At 35.9% G+C, this 23,224-nt stretch overlaps 1 long non-coding RNA gene across 1 annotated transcript in view; it reads left to right on the forward strand.

Annotated features, from left to right (window-relative positions):
• LOC118765715 overlaps positions 1-5,227 on the forward strand; it is a 13,805-nt gene extending 8,578 nt beyond the window's left edge. Inside the window, exons 2-3 of the long non-coding RNA XR_005001581.1 lie at positions 2,504-2,509; positions 5,217-5,227. This is a non-coding gene — a long non-coding RNA (uncharacterized LOC118765715). The remainder of the gene's footprint in view (positions 1-2,503; positions 2,510-5,216) is intronic.
• The last annotated feature ends 17,997 nt before the right edge of the window (positions 5,228-23,224 follow it).

Raw genomic sequence — 23,224 nt, forward strand, 5'->3', positions numbered from 1 at the left:
CGGGGTCGATTAAATAAGTACCAGTTACGTACTGAGATCAATGTAACCGACTTAATCTCTTTGTCTGTCCTTGTTTGTCCTCTCTGTTTTTAGCCCCCTGTGGGCAATAAATACACACACACGCACACACACACATATACATACATGTGTATGTGTATATATATATATATATAATATAAGCACACACACACATACACACACACATACACACACACACCACATGCACACACACAGTTGAAATTTATAGAAAAACAAAAGACAAAAACGGATGTCTGAATAACAAGCAAGTGTAATTGTTTCACACTCGGGAAAAATGAAAAAGTCCTTTACATTTCAGGCCTATGCTCTTCAACAGAAAGAAATAAGAAGAAATAAACAAAGAGAGAATAAGTAAAGGTGTTGAGTTTACCAGTCTAACATAATGTGTGTAAAAGAAGGTAAAAGCAATCCCTGGATATTACTGTTGTGAATTCTATAACTGATAGCGTCCGGTCAGTTTGTTTGTGAAGCCTCTAATTGAATGTGATCAAAACGTTGCCCCAGAATGGGATAACAGTTTGTTGCAGGTTTACACGCTTACAGCTAGGTGCAGTAGACCAACGTGTACATATGTTATTATGTACAAATGTGTGTGTGTTTGTACTTGCATGGATTGTACCGAAAGTAATGCAAAAGTGTTCAAATTGTTTTTTTTTTTTTGTTTATGTTCATTAAATGACTTATGTCGGTCAAACTATCCATATTTGTCGATACCTCCGCAATTGTAGTCTCTCTTCTACTTGTTCCTCATCATTGCAGACAAATCTAATTACATCTGTTATTTTCATAGCTCTAGGCATTTATTTGCATGATATTTGGCTGCTCTTTCTTCTGGACGAGTGGCTACATAAAATTTCTCTTTTAGTGCCAGAGCAATTTCATGCCTTGGATGGATATTTGGTCAGTCATGTGATATATACAAACAAAACTTATTTATACTAAATCTTTCTATTTTTTTCTGAAATTTGATGTGTGTTAACTCTGATCATCTATCTTCAAGGTAAGCTTCGGGTGTGAAAATTATGAAATTTCCCAGATAACCAGAAATTACTTGAATTTATTGTGTTCCAGTAGAGTCCAGCTGCAGGGAAGAATTGCCATTAAAGCCTGGTGTCCTTTCCCTTCTGAAGGCTGTCTCTTGTGTACATAGCAATCAAAGGTTCTTATTATGTACTTAAGCTGGTTTATTAACAATGAGGGTTACCAAAGAACTTTGATGTCTTGTGACATTATCGCTGTTTATGACCAAGTCTTGGTAACTTAACATTCTGGCGTATGTAACACTTCAAAATAATGTTTCACTTAGTCCCATAACCAAGTAAGTAGAAGCAATACAGAATAATCTATAACACAGAGAAATTTCAAAGCCCACCTAGCTTACAGATTTCTCATATAATGATGCTACCCGACTATAGACGTGATTTTGGTAAGTACAATGCAGTTGGTACATTAGTGGATAAATTCATGGGAAGTCGAGTCATCCTATAAAAATAAAACTGTTTTAGTCACTTGATATCAGACTCATAGTATTTATGCAGGCGTTCAACTTACTAAAACAACAAAAAAAGAAACAGCAAGGGCAAAAAAAATCACCTCTTTCATACATTATGAAGATAATATTAATTTGATTGCATAATCTTGAAATAGTGGAGGCACATGGACTAGTGGTCAGAGCAGTGGACTCGCGGTCGAGGGATTGCGGGATCAAATCTCAGACCGAGCGAGGTGTGTGTTTATGAGTGAAACACCTAAGCTCCACGCAGCTCTGATAGAAGGTAATGGCGAACTTCTGCTGACTCTTTCACCACAACTTTCTCTCACAGCTCACCTGCAATGTCCCTTCCGAGTGGGGAACCTATACGCCGATGAAACCAGGAACCAGCCCTTATGAGTCAAGCCTGGCTCGAGAAGGAACAAACAACAACAATCTTGAAATAATGATGATGCTAAAATGTTTTCATATTATTGTGCTTACACTTATTCTGAAATTATATTTTAGACAAAGGCAGAAATCTGCATCTTAAGTAAAACTAAGCGTTCATCTCGAAATCAATGAAGAACAATGGATCAAGTTACGTGGTATTAGCAACACCTTTTAACACCATCGGGAAGAAAAAATGGAAGTAATTGCAAGAAAAAGACTCTGACATTCATTCCCAATGAACAGATATTAGAATCTAAATGTGATAACCAGGTTAAGACAGCAATAAATAGTTGATGAAATGGTCACGTCATTAAATAATTATTTTGGAGCAACAAGTGATTTAATTGGTAAAGCATTATTTATTAACATGAATGCTTGAAATCCCGAAGCAATTATTTCAGCAGTCAAGATATTTCCTGCTACCACCTGCTGACAGAATACTCTTCCATGCAAAAAGAAAAGAAAAAGATACTGAGAAAACGTTAGCTAAAGGTGGACGGCAATAAAGTATTTGATAAATCAACGATGGGGTTATCACAGTTGATTGTATTACAATAAGCAAATCTTTGTAATTTTGTTTTGTGTGTGTGTGTGTGTGTGCGTGCGTGTATGAGTGTGTGTGTGTGAGTGTGTGTGTGAGAGAGAGTGTGTTTGTGTTTGCCTATAGAGAACAAATACTGCTCTAAAAAATGTAGAGTATGTGATACATATTGTTGTGGAGATTCTAGCGAAATTGAATCGATTATGCTTCCTTTCAAAACTGGGTTTTAACATGGACTACATTCTGATTGCAGCCAAGAAACAATGGGATCCTGATGTGGTCTAACACAAACTGGAATCATTGCTTACTTCTTTCAGCAGATTATATGGGTATAAAATTTTCGTTCTTTGAATCTGAAAAGTTATATGAAATTATGAGCAGTCATTCAAAATTTTAACCTAACCCAAGTAACTCCGCAGTTAATATTCTCACTTAACCCAAGCAACTCTGCAGTTAATAATTTAGCCTATTACACAAAAAAATAAAATAAAATATATGATATTAAATTGGTGCATAATAATATATTAAACAATAGCCTCACATTAAATCACAAGAAATTATATTTCTGGTGTGAGAATATTTTACTTCAATTTTTCACATCAGTGAGTTAAACCGACAGAGAATACGATTAATTCTGTGAATCACTTTAAATGTCCAACGGCTTCAACTAAATTGAGTTGCTTTGATGCAGGGCGGGGGTGAGGTCACGCAACTTGCTTAATATTTTCCTGAAACATTTAGTTGTTTAGATTCATATGATAATTACTGTCAAAAGATATGCTTCAGAAAAACAGTATGGAAAGATTTTAGGAATTACAATAATGCATACCATTTTGTATCTTATAATCACACTTTAGCACTGGACATAAACTTCTGCCTACGACGATGGCAGTGCTGAAGAATTGTGTGTCGATTAGGTAAAATATAACACCAGCCAAAAACAGAGGAGTCTTTTGCATGACTGTGTAATGAAAATAAAATCTCCTAAAAACACACCTTAAATCCTTACAAAAGAACACACCGTTTACTGGGATAGGGATGGGCATATGTGGAATGCTTTTGGATACAATTTTGCTAGATCAGATCTTATTTAAAGCTAAATTGCAACGATATGATGCCACGTTTGTATATCACATCATCTCATGCACACGGCAATCATTAACAAAAATCCAACAAAGATGTTATGAAATAAGAAAGAACTTCCTGTAGTATGAACATGTGACAAATACTAGCTCTATCTTGAGGGAAAGAATATTGAGCCACACTCAACTCTTATCATTATACAGGACTTGAGAGTGGATGACTTCACCAAGGATGCTATACTGATCACTCAAATCATTTTTTTTTACAATTATAGTCACATTCTGTCACCCTCTCACTTCCCCCTTTACTCACTACACACACACAAAGGAATATTATATATACAAAGGTATATCATATATATATATATATGTATTCTTATTTCCATTTGTGTGTATGGAACACACACATCACGACTGATTTGTATACAATATTGATACATACATGTACAGCAATATATGTATGCATATACGTATTTGCTCATTTAATATTCATATATGTATATAAATATGTATGTATATGTATATATATATATATATATATATATATATATATATATATATAGGAACATTAAAAAAACACCCTGCATATAAATATAAAAGAAAATACAGGAGGCACAGTTAACTATGATATTCAACACATTATACACTCAGATTCACACATTCATTGCAGTGGTCCTTCAGTTTTTCTAAGCCCTGTTAAAGAACTTGAAAGGTTGGAGCTCTAATGAGTCCTTTCGTGGTTCTCTTAATGCCTGGTATGTTCCTGCACCCCTCGTCTTTATACACACACATACACACACACACACATAAATATATATGATGTTGCTCTTTGTTGCTAATTAAAACACATTGCTTACATTCCACTTCGTATTTTATTAAGAAAGAACTGGATGATTAGCTAACGGATCTATTGATTCAGACAGCAAATATTCAAAAGGTAACCAGGCTCGGTTCACCAGTTGGTAATCAGAAATAAGCAACTCTGAGCACTTAAAATCAAGCCTTTTAGTTATTATATATATATTTACACATTATATATAAACATATATATGTAACAAGCAGAAATTCTAGTTTTAAATCTCTCATAGAGATGATCGCAGTAGTTGTACTAACAAGCATTGTTTGTAGCCACTTCAACATGGCTGTCCATTCAAATAGACTTTACTACGATTTTTTAACCCCAAGAGGACATCTGCACAGCTGCATCCGAGATGTTACAAGCAGGAGAGCTCACAAATATCTCAGATGCTTGTTATATGTGTGTGATGCATATATATATATATTTACACACACACATATATGTATGTATATATGCATTTGCTAAGATGGCAAATAAAATGTGAATTTAAACATTTTCTATACAGAAAGATATTCAACTATTTCAAAATGGACTTTGCTTGTGTATTTTTCTTCCTCTTAGATGTTGAATTCACGCCAAGCTTTAGTTGGCACCGTGACACAGTAACACAGTGCCACAATTGCATCTGTCACAGCATGTCTGCCGATGTATGTACACAAATTCGATCTGGTTTAAATTGTCTCATAAATTTCAGTCAATACAGCCACCATGTCAAGAATAATACAACAACCTGATTACAACACTAATAGATAAGTGGGAATGTATATAAAGTGTTTATAAATCATATAATAACGTCGTTTACTCGATAGAAGCCTTATGACGCAGCATTCAAGTTTGCCCATGGTCATAAAGAAACTGAAATGCGGAGATTACCTTGTTTTTGCAGATATATGTGTGTATCGTTTTCATCAGCAACAATCTATAGAAAACGAATATTTTCTGTTTTACAGCTAACAACTGTAAGAGATATAAAAATGAAATTTCTTTCAACAGTTTTGCTCCAAAACACAGATCAAGCTCTATTGGAATTCCATTCCCTTCAGCACAAGATAAGCCTCATTTACAATGTGTTCAGCTCCCCTCCTTCCCGTCGCTCTCTTCTCTCTCTCTCCTCTCTCTCTCTCTCTATATATATATATATATATATATATATTATATATATATATATATATATATATAAGTATGTATGCGTATGTATCTATGTATACACACAAAACATATATATATACATATATATGTGTGTGAGTGTGTGTATTTATATATACATGTATATATGGGCATGTGTATGTATATATATATAAATATATATATGTGTGTGTGTGTGTGCGTGTGTGTTTATATGTATGTATATGCGTGCCTTTACATGTATGTGTGTGTGTGTGTTTGTGGTGAGATTGTCTGTTACTGATACTGTGCAAATTGATATGTATGTAGATTCAGACATTGTTTCGTATCACTGATTTGATTCTTGGCATCGATCCAGTTGTGATGTAGCAATGGTAGTGAGAAGATTCTTATAAGTATCAATATCGCCAGTAATGGCGATATATTTCAAGCTTGTTGAGCAAATGTAACGTAGAAGAATAGTTAGAGCATTGCTGAAATATGACGGCAAAGGAGCGGAATCGCTTAATCTGGATATCATCCGACATGAATATCACCGCCTCCACCACTGACACCTCCACCACCACCACTTCAAAACATAATACCAAAACCACCATCGCCATTGTCATAGTCAACGTTTCGTTTTACAGTTGTCGTTATCTTTATCATTGTCATCATCATCGTCGTCGATGTTGTCACCAACTTCCCCTTCGTATTTGTCATCATCGTTTCCACCCCTTCTCATCCTAATTGTCGTCGTCATCATCTTGAAGAGATGACACAAACGGATGACAATAGCAAGCTTGTTTTCTAAAATATTTCTCTTCACATCAGGGATGATTTACAAAAGAAATCCCGATAACTCACTGATATTTCATTTGATCGAACCTCCGAGAGATGAAGCTCAAAGTTAACCTCGTTTGGATTCGAACTCAGATGGCAAAGGAGTCAGACGAGATTATCTTGCTCATGAAGATGATGATGGCAGTGATGGTAGTGATGATTGTGATGATGATGATGACAACAATGACGATGCTGCTGCTACTGCTGACATTGCTGCTGCTGATAATGATGATGATGATCATCATCATCATCATTCTCACCATGACTATTCGGAGTAAAAGTAGCAGGAGGCTAAATAATGAGAAATCATCGGAGTAACATATTTTTTAAAAAATAAAACAATTTATTTGATATAAAAGGAGTTTTATTTGAAAACCACTTAAAAACTATTAAAACGAGACGAAAAAAATAAGAGAGAAACATGGGATGAATATTCATAAATATTTAAAGGAACAAAACATCTTTTCTAGTTAATTAATGATAAATATTCATCAGAAAATCTCTCGTAAAATGAATGTTTGTCATGAAGGTGTTGTAACCATATTCATGATACCAGCATAAACATAAAACCCTCACTCACCACATCACTATATCATTTACGCTGATAATTGCGTGGGTTTGTTTGTACGTTTTTCTTAATGTTTGTTTATTTTTTTGTTCTCTTTTTTTTTTGCACTGCTAATCGTTTGCAACTCACTACAATCCATGGGTCTGTTGATTATCTTCAATTTTGTGTATTAATTAGCTGATGAGATATAAATCTACTAATGAACAGAACGCTAGTTTATGACGTGTAGATTTTCGAGGAAAGAGAAATTCAATTTTGCACAGCAAGGCAACACGAAATATATAAATAAAGAGATGAATAACAAGGAAAACCGTTGGTTCAATCCCTTTCTCTAGCTGATGAAATTTCTCTCGTGGGGGCTTTAGTATCCCAATGAGATTTATATGTGTATTAATACTGATTCCAAGTTTTGTCACAAGGCTAACAATTTCAGAGAAGGAGACTAGTCGATTACGTCGACCGCATTGGTCAGCTAGTATTTATTCTCTCGACCTCCGGAAGGATGAAAGGCAAAGACGACATCGGCGGAATTTGAACTCTAAAGACGGACGAAATGCCGCTAAGCACTTTGTCCGGCGTGCTAGTAAATATGCCAGCTCGCCACCCCGTATACATATTAGAATCATACGTTTCTTTCTATTGTTTTATTTCCAAACCAAGTCTCTAGAACTTAACTGATCAATTTGTTAATTGTAGGGAGTGGTCTGCTATCTGGTCATTGTGGGAGCCTCTATAAGTTCGTTTGCACTCCTTGAAATAGCATTCACATTCCGCTCAAATCATATTAAACAAGTTAAGATATGTCTGAAAACAATTATAAAGAGCAGACGGAGGGTGATAAATGGAATGATCTTTATGTGATCAGTGTTGACCTCCGCAAAATAACAACAGCTTTGGAAAGCCAAAGGTTAAAAACAACAATTACAACAGTAACAACAACATCAAATACAGCACAAAATAACAACAACAACAACAACAACTCTGCATTGCAAAAACTTTCCCCGCATCAAAAGCTAAATAACGAAACCAATGGAGAGACTACATTCATTTAGATAGACACGATTATTAAAAGACATTTTGACCGTAAAGTGATTAGAACTGACAAACTCAGAAAGACTAGTTGCGTTGAACATTATTAACTCTTTGTCATCGCTGTTAGTAGTTCTCGAAATCATTAACCCTTTACTAAATTACTTGTCTCTCTCTAATGCTTTCTCTTACTAATTCACGCATCAATTATGATAAAACTTTATGATACCTAATTCCCTTCTGGATATAACTTTTAAAATATGACTTTCATAGTGACATTTCCAGAAACATTTATACGCATTAAGCATATTTTAACTTGATTGTGTCCATGCACTAATGTTACAGATATAAATTTCAAGCCTCCTCACCTTCTTTTTGTTAGTTATTTCTGCAGTGTTTTGTTTCCATTAAAATATTCTATTAAGGTTGAAAAGAATAGGTGCACAACGCAAAGCAACTATGATGAAAACTCGCCATATAATAGGCATGACACATGCAAATTATACATTAATAATATTAAATAATTAAATGGCATATCTAATTTCATATATATGCGTGTGAATGTGTGTGTGTAGATAGATAGAGAGAGAAAATTATACATAGGTAGAGATATCGACTTAGTTTTAATATAATATTCTTTGTTATGAAAGGTTTCCTTAGATTCTATAAATTCTCTGACAGAATTGTATAATAACGAATCTATCCTAGACAAACATTAATGTGGATTGGGGTTTAGGAAAAGAACAAAGACCATTTAGAAGAGGGATTACTCGACACCAGTATGTGGATGGTACTTCTAATTTATCGAGCCTGAATGGATGAAAAATAAAGTTGAACCCTGTGGTGTTTGAATTGAGGACATAAAGCGGGGCAAGGGACTTTCAGAACGTAAAGGGCAAGTATATAAGGTACTTTGTCCAGTGTTCCAATGAAGCTGTCAACACATAACGAAAGAAATAACAATGAGAATGAGGTGAGCTGATAGGAAAATAAGATATATATATATATTATATATATATATATATATATAATATATATATATACGTGTGTGTGTGTATGTGTGTGTGTGTGTGTGTGTGTGTGTTTGTGTCTTCTGCATGTGTGTGTGTTATTGATTGCCAGGAACAACTGAAGTTCAGAGTAATATCTACATGTAGATATAGAGAGAAATTGTTGAAACATTTCTTCAACCCATTCATTTTCTTTCCTTCTTAACATTTCTGTTCTCTCCTTCTTATCTTTTCCATCACAGTTTCTGACGTCTCTACATCTGAATTCAGTATGGTCACTCGTACTTCTTTTCAGTCAGGGTTACATGATTTGAATCAAGTAATGCACATATGTTTATATATATACACAGATAGATAGACAGATAGATGATAGAACCGTGCCATTGTTCCTAGATTGATTTGACCTTCTAAATACGATATATGCACTATTAGTAAAGTAATCATTGATAGGGTAATGCTCGCTCTTAAGCCTAAAATTAGATTAGTCCTCTGGTCTGATACCTAAGAGGTGGTGGGATGATTTAAGCTTCCAGAAATTAGTAAGAATAGTAAATTCTTGCAACTAGATATTAAGAGCTATTATGCCACTATTAACCCGATCATCCTTAATCAAGCCCTGATTTATAGCATGAGAAATTCCGATTTATCCCGATGCGAAAAAGATATTATACTTGCCGCGTGAGCCACTCTAGTGGATTTTGATGGTAGATTGTGGAATAGATTAGATAGGGAGAATACTTTGCATATAGTAACGGAGTCATATAACTCTGCGCAGGTCACAGAGCTAGTCGGAATATATATCCTTTCATTAATCCAGTCTTCTTTTCTGGAGGTAACAGTGAGTCTATATAGGGATGACACTTTATTTTTGTTGGCCAGAAGTAGTAAAGTACAAATTAGAAAGGCATAGGAAAAATGTATTTGGATTTCTTAAAATTTAGGACTAAACATTGCAATGGGAAAGGATTATCATGGAGTGAATTTTCTTGACACTACCTTCTGTCTTGATTCCGGTCTATTTGAACCATTTCATAAGCCAAAGTATCTTATTAAGTACATAAATGTAGCATCCAATCACCCACCCTCGATGATACAGGGATTAGTTAAGAATATTTCTACAAGAAGTTTTAGATTGTCATCCAATAATACAATTTTTGAATCAAATGCAACTTATTATAATGCTGTTCTAGCTAGGACTGTGTACCGTGAAAAAATTCAATGTGTACAAGAAGCAGGCATACACAACATTGGTAATTCCTACAATTGTAATACATATTGTACATCATCACAACATCACGATGTGAGAACTCACTCAGATAGAGAACACAGGACGGAAGAATTGGTCAAGACAATGAACTACCAATGAAAACTCATACACACATGTGACATAAGAATCGAACTATTTGTAACACTGTAAATTGTCCCAGTCATGTACAACACACTCAATCAAATAAGCATAACGATAGATATAGGAATCAGGATATCCTCTAATTCAATATATATTATATATGTGTGTGTGAGTATACACACATATTTACTTACACATGTATAAATATATATTATATGTGTGTGTGTGAGTATACACACATATTTACTTACACATGTATAAATATATATATATATGAGTGTGTGTGTATGTATGTATCTATATATTTATAGGGGAGAATTCACAAAAAAACAAAAGACGAAGACAGGTGGTGTAGACAACAAACAGATGTATTGGTGTAGTGCTCGGGAAGAGAAAAAGTCTTTAATGTTTCGAGCCTATGCTCTTCCACAGAAAGACACAAGGAGAGAAAATAATGTGTAGTGGCTAGCGATCTCACACACATTTATATATATATATATATATATATATATATATATGCGTGTGTGTATATATGTATTCATGCACTCGTTTATATATATATATATATATATATTATATATATATATATATATATATATTAATATATATATATATATAATATATATATATATATATCAATAAATGCCAGTAAACACAACTCTTACAATACATTTATTTGACTTAACTGTCAGTATTGGGTTCTGCAGTCAGTATATGTTCCGTTATTATTCTCAAACTTGCTTTAATATTGCATCAATTTCACGTTAATGTCTGCACGCATGCGTGCACACACACTCGTACACACACATTTGCAGAATCAACAAAACCAAGTTACTTCCTTTCTTTCTCTGCTAATTTTCTTTGCCATACAAAACTAAATGTTACATAATGTTATTGTTCAATCACGTATTTGTATGAACTTTCATTAATCTAAACGATATATTAGACCTGAAATGTGTTATTTTCTCCATTTACATTCATCGGTTGCATTGTGAATTATTTCTAGAATTTAATTCAATATTTCAAGTTATTTTTCATCATACTTTTTTAACGGAGTGAAACTTATATAACATGTTTTGCAAAGTAAAGCATACATTCATAGAAGTTAATCTTTTGGGTGATTGCCATTTCAGATATATTTGCATAATAGTTTTTTTTTAGCAGAAGAGTTAAAAAGAGTATCACATGACTTTCGAATTGAATATAGAACGAACTTATTTTTTCTCGATTTTGCAGTAGCGTTTCAAAATTTATTTTTTTCTCTCTAACCATCTTTAGAATAATCTTGTTTTCTCAGTTTGCGTTTAAGCTTTTATTTTCAAAAAGACAAAATAGATTTCGTAAATAAAGGAATTTGTATTTTTGCTTAGGCATAGGGTATCTCGCAACAATCTTCTCACGGGAAATTCACAGGAGATTGAAAGAGTTATGCATTTCAAGGAAGGCTTCACACCACAAATATAAGACAAGATAAACGAATTTTCTTGCTCATACATCATGTTAAATGTACACACAAGGCTACTGGACAAAATCATTAAAACAGAAAATGATTTTACACACGAACATTCGAAAACTACAGTTATAATTATCATTTGTGAATTAAGCAGCGGTATTTTGTCTCAAAGGAGTCAAAGCGATAATGCCACACACCAGAAGAACGGTTACCTCAATAAAAAATATCAACAATGGAATGGGAAGTATTTGATGTGTTTGCTTGACCATTAAAAAAATGCATTCAGTCATTTGATTGAAGGGGTGAACTGGATAATCTACAAAAGGACGTAGTGGTGACAAGTGGATGTTATTGATAATACCTCTGTTTCGTCATGCCTTACCATTAACAAACAACAACAATACTGTTTACTACCTTAATCACCAATATTACAAATAATGGAATTAACAATGCAAAACATAAATATTGAAAAAAAAAACAAATGAAAGATTGTTACAAGAATGGGAAGTAGTAATTCTTTCTGCTTTAGGCACAATGGCCTGAAATTTGGGGTTAGATCTATAATCGATTATTCTGACCCCCTTGCTCAACTAGTACTTATTTCATTCAAATGGAGGAAAGGTAAAGTCGATAGTGTAGGAATTTGAAATCAGAACGTAAAGGCAGACAAAATTTTGTTCAGAGAGCTAAAGATTCTGCCAGCTTGCTACCTTGAATGGGGAAATGATAATAGTAATATTAATAATTAAATCAAGGTGGTATGCCGGCAGAAATGTTAACATGCCGGGCAAAATGCATAACGGTATTTAATCGGGCTAGACATTCTGAGTTCAAATTCCACCGAGGTCGACTTTGCCTTTCATCCTTTTGGGGTCGATAAATTAAGTACCTGTTGCATACTGGAGTCGATCTAATTGATTGGGCCCCTCCTCAAAGATTTCGGGCCTTGTGCTTAGAGTTGAAAAAATATTAATAATTAAATCACCTTTTCCAAAGTAAACAAGAACTGACAGGACTAACGAGAGATTTTCAGGCTCATGCAGGTAATATACAATATACGTATGCAGACAGTGTGAAAACAAGGCGAACTTGCGCTATACTCTGCTAGCATTGCCAACGAATTACCAAATAGGCAATTATTCACAGCTAACCTCACAAGAGACATAACATGAATTCTGAGGATATTTAGAACAAGAGGACTAGTAGTCTTATGTTCTGAATTCAAATTCTACCGGAGTCGACTTTACCTCTCACCCTTTCCTGGATCGATAAAATGAGTACAAGTTGAACTTTATGTGTTTTTCAAGATCCACTCTTCCAAAAGAGAATTATACTCACAATGGAAAGAGCCTGAACAAATACCACAAGGATTCCTGTCCGACGTTCTTATAATTCCTGTAATCTATACACATACATATTGACAGGTACACACAAGCACACACACATAAACACAGACATGCATATATACACGTGTGTGTATTTATGTATTATTTTATTCTGAGATTAGTTTCAGCTTGAGAATTGCGTCCATGATATGGCACAACCGTTAGTTTTGCTATCTTTTCTTTGCTCGAAGCATCCTCTGGTGTGTGCCGTTTGTGGAATGCTGGTGTCTGATGTTTGCCAGCTTTATCAGCGTTTCCTGCAGTGAGGTAGTTTCATCAGAAACTCTTGACAGGAAAAGATCCAGTTTTGATTTGAAGATACCTACATCCACACCATGTAGGTCACCCAGGCTTTGAAGGAGGGATATTGAAGAGCTGTGGGCCCTGCAAGCCCAAATAGTTGCTGTATCTGTTCCTGTCTCCTGATGGCGATATTGGGATGTTTGGCATAATGCAATGGCGTCCTGTTATGCTGTATGGGTTAGCTTCCAGTGCCGAAGTTTGGTACAAATTCTTCCAGGATTTTCCAGATGTATATCACTGCAGATTATTCCTGGGTATTAGAGGTAGAGTCTTAACTTTTTCAACCTCTCCCAGTAGCTGACATGGCACATAGAGACGGTCTTTATGCAGCTCGCTGAATTGCTTCGAGTTCCACCATATTTCTATGTGGACATTTTAATTAGAGAAGGAATGAATAGTAATGTTGATTCCTGCAAAGCATTCAGTGAGATAGTCTTAGAGTAAGAGAAAATTATGCAATACGCTGTAGACTAACTGAATCTAAAAAAAAAAGAATCTTTATATGTTAAAATAAACATATACGTAACTACTACTGTGTTTCCTGAAAACTGGTTGCTTTGATAAAGACACCAAGACAGCACACTGTTTGCCGGGAGATAAATAAGAGAAATTCTAAAAAATCCCGCTGATTTACTCATCCAAACAGAAAAACTACAAAATGCTAAAAATATAACAGCTATTGAAAGATCATACAATTAAGATATCTTCAAATTTATATATGTAAGAGTGAGGTAATGTGTGCCACAATGCAGACCATTAACCATTCTGAGAGCAGCATACTAATTCATATATTTCTCCTGATTCCTTTGCAATACATCAAGAATAAGAAATCCACCAAAAGGTTTGATAATGGCGGTGAGTTGGCAAAATCGTTACCGTACCGGAGAAAATGCTTTGCTGCTTTTCTCCCGACTTTACGTTTGGAGTTCAATTGTCAATGGAGTCAACATTGCCTTACATCTTCCCGGGGTCGATACAATAGGTACCATTTGAACAAAGAGAGCGTTATGATTAACTATCTCACTCAGAAGGCCCGAGGCTATAGTAGAAGACACTTGCCCAAGGTGCCACACATTGGGACTGAACCCAGAACTATGTGGTTCGTAAGCAAGCTACTTACCACACAGCCACTCCTACCCCTATTGAAAAGGTTGCAATACGCAATGAAAATTTTAGAAAAATTTACGAGTGGAAATTTCACCAGCGAGTGTCTTAAATTATAAGGCACTAAAAGCGAATGACCCTCCCCAAACACAACACAATACGCACACACACATACACACACACACACACATACACGCACACACACATATATATATATATATATATATACAGAGGTATAAAATTCTTTAATTTCATTCCACCTACATTTCATTTCGCTAACCATTAGTAAGTAGAGACGTCAAATTATTCAATAACTTACTTGAGAAGCATGTGTATTTGGCACCGGAGAATATTTTACAATATAGAACACTTCATTTTACAAGTTGTTGAAATTAACTAACTATCGCAGAAATCATGAGAGGAATCTTGCCCCAACCAAATATGGTAAGAATTATATAAAATAAATAATGCTAATCTCATTAAAGCAAATACATTTTGCATATGAACGTCGATTTTATCTTTTGGGTATCCTGTTTTTGTAGAAAATCCGATTATGTGAGTAATTTCTTTAAGCAATTCCTGAATTATGTTGATATCTGCAGGTCACTCCATAGATGGGGCACTTAGTATGACATCATGTATGCATAATGTATACATATATATATGTATATATACATACACACACACATATATATATATATAGTCAGGCGGCGAGCTGGCAGAATCGTTAGCACGCCGGGCGAAATGCGTAGCCGTATTTCGCCTGCTGTTACATTCTGAGTTCAAATTCCGCCGAGGTCGACTTTGCCTTTCATCCTTTCGGGGTCGATAAATAAAGTACCAGTTACGCACTGGGGTCGATGTAATCGACTTAATCCCTTTGTCTGTCTTTGTTTGTCCCCTCTATGTTTAGCCCCTTGTGGGTAATAAAGAAATATATATATATATATATATATATTTTGACCCCCTTCGGTCAGACACTGACCATGGGTTTGTACCTAGAGAGTTACCCTCTGAGGCACAAGTCTGGGCAAGGTTGTTTTATGGAAGACCAGCAGTCGCCCATGCATACCGGCCTCCCCTCTCCACGTCACCGATGTTGTCCAAGGGAAAGGCAAAGGCCGATATAGCTTGGCACCTGTGATATATATATATATATATATAAGGAAATATATACAGGGTAGGAAAATTATAGAAAATTTTCTACCAGTGGCCTAGCATGCAAAAATAGTCAATAGACTAGACTATATATTATTCATACACTAATTATATATATATATATATATATAATATATACACAGAAAGAGAGAGAGAGAGCGAGGAACATATATAAGTTTAATGCAGGTAAGTTCCAGGCTTGCGCTACTGGCACACAAAGTTAAACGACGTGCAGACTGGATACACTGGCCCAGGAAGAATTGCAATCCCTGAGTTAAAATCAGTGCGTGACCTGGGCATTGACATGAGCAATGATGCATCTTTCCAAGTGCATATTGCTAATCTAGTGATAAAATGCAGACGGCTAGCTGGATGGATTCTCCGAACTTTCAGAACAAGAGAGAAGGAGACACTGATGGTCCTATGGAAAACATTCGTCCTCAGCCGCTTGGACTACTGCTCCCAACTGTGGTCACCACACAATATAAAAACTAACAGCAGAACTCGAAGCAATTCCGAGAAGCTACACAAAGAAAATCGTCTCAATGCAAAATATCAGCTACTGGGAAAGACTGAAGGTATTAAACCCCTTCTCCCTAGAGCGGAGGCGGGAGAGATATGCGGTGATATACATCTGGAAAATCCTGGAGGGTCTTGTCCCAAACTTTGGCATTCAAAGTTACCCCAACCGCAGAACGGGGCGCCACTGCATGATGCCAAAGATTCCAACATCACCATAAAAAAAGGTCCAGATACTGCAACAGCTTGGGTTTCAGAGGACCACAGCTCTTTAACATCCTCCCTAAATGCCTGAGAGTCTTACATGGTGTGGATGTGGGTTTCTTTAAAACTAAACTGGATCTCTTCTTGTCGAGAGTCCCAGATGAATCTACCTCACGACAGGAGACGCAGATGCGGGCAGCAGCATCGAACTCCCTTGTTGATCAAGTGCCACGTATCAGAGGTGGATTCACAAATTAGCGTAGCTCATTCAGCGGTGATTCCACAGCATGGCCGCGGCCTTCGGGCTAAAACATTTTTAAGGATTCAAGGATTTAAGTGCATATATATATATATGTATGTGTGTGTGTTTGTTTTTAGTGTTTGAATATATGTGAGTATACAATTTTTAATTGTATTCTTTGCTATACATATCCTTTTTTACCCGTTTATTTGTTTCAGTCAGTTGACTGTGGCCATGCTGGAGCACCACCTTTAGTCAAGCAGATCTTATTCTTTGTAAGCCTAGTACTTATTCTATCGGCCTCTTTTGCTGAGCCGCTAAGTTATGGGGACACAAACTCACCAATATCAGTTGTCAAGCAATGTTGGGGGACAAATACAGACATACAAGCATACACATATATATATGTATATGATAGGCTTCTTGCAGTTTCCGTCTACCAAATCCACTCACAAGGATTTGGTCAGATCAAAGGGACTGAATCTGGAACTCATGCACCTATATATATATGTATGTATATATATATATAATATATATATATATATTATATATATATATATATATATATATATATATATATATATATATATACATATATACATATATATAAATATATAAATATACGACCCGACGAAGATGATGACAACGATGATGATGATCATCATCATTTAATGTTTGGCATAATTTGTATGATTCAGTATGAAATTTGATTTTTTAATTTTGGCTCAAAGTCTGTAATTTCAGGCGAGAGTGAAAACCAGTCATATTGACCTCACTGCTCAACTGTTACTTATTTTATCGACCCCCAAAAAGATAACATCCTGCTGCCTCGCACATCTATCATCCCTCTCGTTTCTCTCTGCCGTCCAGAAACATCTTATGCTAGGGGGAAAAAAGTTAATCTATAAACTGAGGCGTTTCTTAGGCTTGTGTGGAGTTTTTGGATAAAACTTTATTACATATCAACCCTCCAAACGATCTGACTGTATTCAGCAGTCTAATCAGCTGTGATAAGCAGTGTCCAGTTGGGTGTTTTGAATTTGTTGTTATAGCCGTCTCCTTCAATCTGGAATAAGCATGAAACTTTGGCAGGTCAGCTTATTAGGTGTATATTTATGAAATATTAAAATAACAATAATCTAGAATAGCTCTCTTTCAAAAGGTCTCAAAACTTCTAGAATCCCCCTTGTGCCTCTCGGATACTTTTTTTATATCGTCAGTCTGTAAGAAGGGTCAGTAATCATGATCTTCCCATACTCTCCTAGACCAATTAGATTGATGACATCGATGCTTCTCTTGAATACTTTTGAGTCAACATCTGCAGAAAAGAATTCCACAAATGCGAAATTCTGGTAAATAACCATGTGAAGTTGCTAGTATTGGCTTCGAGGGGAATTCAATACAAAAACGATGAAGAGAGCTAAAGTACGTTCGTGAATCCCTGACACTGTCCAGAGTGTAGAGGCAATTATAGTTGTGGTATAAAAGGCAGAGAGGAGATGGCACCTTCACAGCCGTAAAGCCAACAATACTCTATGTTTCTCCATTCGGTTCCCATCTGTAATATTTTTCTACCACGGTATACACAAGCAACATTTTACACAAAGACTATTTTAACTACAGATCAAAACCGGTGATTATTTTCATTGTTATTATTCTATCGAAGCGTGAATGTTTTTTCAAATACTTTAACAAGTCATAATGCGCTGTTATCACATTCTTATGTTCCTAGAAGAGTAACGTACATGTGGCAGGGTTTATCTCCAATCCACATTTTCACTGAATGCATATAGAAGCTACTCCACTGTTTTTGTGGATTATTAAAGACAAATTTAACATTTAAAAAACTTTTAGAATGACCGTGAAATTTGCATGGATGTGTTCTTCTAGTTATAATTGTTATTTTTGCAAACACCTTATTCTGTTTTCATTCCAAATAAGGAATTTTGTTAGAGTAAAAGAGGGGAATTTGTTGCTGTGAACTATTATAGAATTAAACCAAAGAGGGTTCACCCAAACAACACGTACAACGACAGCAAAATAAACAGAGAATTGAAGACAAAATTAAAACTAGATTTTGCATTTAATTATTTAATATTTTTAATAAAATTTTAGACAGAGAAATTAGTTTTAGAATTTTCATACTCTATTGTATTTAATTTTTTGTAAGATTTATTCAAATAAATATGACCTTTACAAAAAATAAGTATAAAAGAATAAAAACAAACTAGAACAATAAAAAGAGTTGATGGGGAGGGAGAATAGTTTCTCATTATTCTTTAATTATATAAAAACTTATTGTTTCTTCTTCGCATAATTTTCTATCACATGTTTTTGCATTTTATATAAAATTTAATTAAATGTCGCCATAGCAAACTGTAAAAATTTCATTTCATCGTAAGAATAAAGAACACCGGAATCTCCGAGATCAGTATGTATATTTCAATATTTTACATACCTTCATATATATATATATATATATATATATATTATATATATATATATATATGGTAAATAAAATAAAACAAAGAACAAACACCAAAAAACAACAGTGCGTGGAAGTGGTACATGTAAAGTATTAGCAGACGCTCAGGGAAGGAAAGAAAGGTGGTTTTACGTTTCAAGCAATCAAGCAAAGCTCTTCTTCAGGAACAGGAGACAGAGGAAAATCCAATAGAAAAGGATGGTTGAAGAAAAACAATTGCCAAGTTGTTAAACAGGACAACAAATATTGAGGTAAGGCAAACATCTCAAGTCGCATACAATATTATTATTGGAAAAACTTCAGAGTCTTACAGGTGTTTCTGAGATATCCTCGAGTATGGGATATTTTGTCATCAGAGACAAATAGGGAACAATAAGGAAAATGAAAATGGTATATATTAATGAGATGACGACATAGAGGAAGGGAGTAAAAGAATAAGGAGATGGAGATAAATAAGAAAAAGAAGCATAAAAGTTCATAGTTCAACTTTCGGACGTTATACAAACAGGAGCATAATTCCTTAGGTGCAATCCTGTACAGATCCATGGTTCTTTCTCTCTCTCTCTCTCTCTCTCTCTCTCTCTCTCTCTCTCTCTCACTCACTCTCTGGGAATAATAAACAAATAATTTAGAGCAATATCATCATCATCGTTTAATGTCTGCTTTCCATGCTGGCATGGGTTGGATGATTTGACTGAGGTCTGGTGAGCCAGATGGCTACACCAGGCACCAATCTGATCTGGCAGTGTTTCTACAGCTGGATGCCCTTCCTAACACCTACCACTCTGAGAGTGTAGTGGGTGCTTTTACGTGCCACCAGCATGATGGTCAGTCAGGCAGTACTGGCAACAGCCACGCTCAAATGGTGTTGTTTACGTGCCACCTGCACAGGAGCCAGTCCAGCGGAACTGGCAACACCCTTGCTTGAATGTTGTTTTTCACATACCACCAGCACAAGTGCCAGTAAGGCGTTGCTGGTAATGATCACGGTCTAATGGTGCTTTTAACGTGCCACCGGTACAGGGGTCAGTCAGCGGCCTTGGCAGCAATCACGCTCCACTAGTGCGTATGCCAATCATGCGATGCTGTCCTCAAATTTGATTTCCATTTCAGTTACCTTCGCAAGCAGAGTTTAGTGTCCAATGAAAGAACGTTACATCTAAGTGGGCTGGTTACACCACTGGCATAGCCCACGGGTTATGGTCTCACTTGGCTTGCTGGGTCTTCTCAAGCACAGCATATTTCCAAAGGTCTCGGTCACTAATCATTGCCTCGGTGAGGCCTAATGTTCGAAGGTCATGCTTCACCACCTCATCCCAGGTCATCCTGAGTATACAGTTTCCCTCAACTGCTACGGTATGACACTTTTTCACACAACTATCCTCATCCATTCTCACCATATAACCCTACCAGTGCAGTCATCTCTCTTGCACATCATCTCTGATGATTCTTAGGTCTAACTTTTCTCTCTGTCTGTAGAGTATGCATACTGACATTACACATCAAGCAGAGCATACTGGCTTCATTCCTTGCAAGCTTACGCATGCCTTCAGCAGTCACGGCCCATATTTCACTGCCATGTAGCATGGCTGTTCATACACATGTGAGCAAGAGGCCTTTTGTCAGCAGCAGAAGTAGGAGCTCTCTGAACTTTGCCCAGGCTATTCTTATTCTAGCAGCTACATTTTCAGAGCACCCACCCCGGCTACGACTTGGTCACATAGGTAACAGAAGCTATCAACTACTTCTAGTTTTTCTCCCTGGAATGTGGCGGAAGATGTTCTCTGCACATTTTCAGTGTTTATTCCTACAGAGCATCTGCCACATACAAAAACTATCTTCCTAGTTAGCCTTCCTTTGATATTGCTGTACCTCTTATGTATCTATAGATTACACTGGGTACATCTTATAGAGTTTCTACCTATGCCTTTTCTACAGATCGAGCAGGGCCATCAACCTGAAGGGATTTGTGGTTTGTCTGCCTTCCTACTTGTTAGGACTTTGGTTTAAGCTAGATTGACTCTAAGGCCCTTTGAGTCTAATCCTAGCTTCCACACCTGAAACTTCTCCGCTAGTTCAAGGTTATCAGCATAGAGGAGCTCCTGGGGGGATCTTGTCTTGAATTCCTCTGTTATTGCCTGGAGGACTATGATAAATATGAGGGGACTGAAGACTGAACCTTGGTGGACACCTACCTTTACTCAGAATTCTTCACTGTACTCATTGCCAACTCTCATCTTACCGACAGCGTCCTTGTACATGGCTCGCACAGTTCTCACTAACCATTCATTTATCCCTAGTTTCCTCATTGACCACCAGATATGGGATTGGGGGACCCTGTCAAAGGCTTTCTCCATGTCAACAAAAGCCAGGTACAAAGGTTTATCTTTGGCTAGGTATTTCTCCTGTAGCTATCTTACTAGAAATATAGCATCAGTGGTGCTTTTCCCTGGCACGAACCCGAGCTGCATCTCATCTAAACTGACTCTCTCTCTAATTAGTTGGGCTAAGACCCCCTCCATGACTTTCATTACCCGATCCAACAACTTGATACCTCTGTAATTATTTGTATCTAAAGCGTCACCTTTACCTTCGTAGTAGTTGACTATAGTGCTGCTACACCAGTCATTGGGTATGACTCCTTCGTGTATCACCTGATTAACTATTTGGGTGACTAGGCAATAGTCGACACTGCCAGATATTTTGAGCATCTCTGCGATGATTCCTGATGGGCCGGGGGCTTTCCCTGTCTTCATACTCTTAATTGCTTTATCTACCATAAACTGTCAACTCGGACTGCTGGTCTCTCTCTGTTGGGTCGATATTCGGCAGACTCTCTTTCCCCCATTCATTCTCTTTATTGAACAACCTTTCATAGTGGCGTCTCCAAACCTCTCTCTTTGCAGCCTCATCTAGTGCAAGTGAACCATCATCCATGCGGACACATTTCATTCCTACGACATCACGATTCTCTCTCACACACTGTCTTGCAACACGAAGTACTTCAAGTCTTTGGTCCTCACGGTGTAGAACATTGGCAATTTTTTTCTGCTTCCCCTCTGGCTCCCTTTCTGGCAGTCTCCTAGCTCCCTTTCTGGCAGTCTGATACAATTACCTGCTATCACTATTCTTCCAGTCCTTCCAAGCCAGTTTCTTTTCTCTAATAGCCCTCAACAAAGCACACAATAAATGGATAGATTTTTTTAAGGAATATATATTATTATGTAATTTATTATGCACTCAAACTGTACCTATTCTTTCTAACTTTCCAACATGCCAAGAGAAAGCTTTATCTCTGAATGGCAAATACGCTTATCCAATGATTTATTAACTGTTGTTAAACTAATTATTACAACTTCTTTCCACTTTGTATTTGTCATAATAAACTGATATGTTTTTTTATTATATATATTATATATATATATATATATATATATATATATATATATATATATATTATATATATATAGATAAGAAAGTTTGTTTGGTAAAGCACGTGGGTGAATATATAAGAAAATAGTAAAGTGTGAAAAAACGACAGAAGGCTTAAATGTTAAAAAATATATATTATATTTGTGTCAAAATGTCTGGAGAATATTGGAAAAAATTTTTTTTCCTTTCCTTAAAATGACATAATTTTAAAATTTTTAAAGAAATTACCGGTTTCGCGTGTAGCTTTTCAAATTTCTTGTGACGTTATGTTTATATTGCATGGAATTATCGTTGTTTTTATTCCAGGAGATTTCTAAATAAGGAGGTAGTGAGTGATTTTTTCCGGTGTAGGGGAGATAATCGCTTAAAAAATTTTTTTTTCCATTTCCTTGTTAATTTCTCTGTGTCAGTATGTTCGGATGGTTGAGTCTGGGTTTGTACTTTTCAATGAAGAATGTTTCCTTGTTCAGTCTCATTTGTGTTGATGATCCGAAAGCACATTGGTAAAATGGGAAGATTAAAAATTGTGGCAGTAGTTGCTTTGCGCATTTCTCAATGTGCTCACTAAAAGGTATCATTCTATATTCTGGGAA

Source organism: Octopus sinensis, linkage group LG13 (assembly GCF_006345805.1).
Source record: "Octopus sinensis linkage group LG13, ASM634580v1, whole genome shotgun sequence".
NCBI lineage: Eukaryota > Metazoa > Mollusca > Cephalopoda > Octopoda > Octopodidae > Octopus > Octopus sinensis.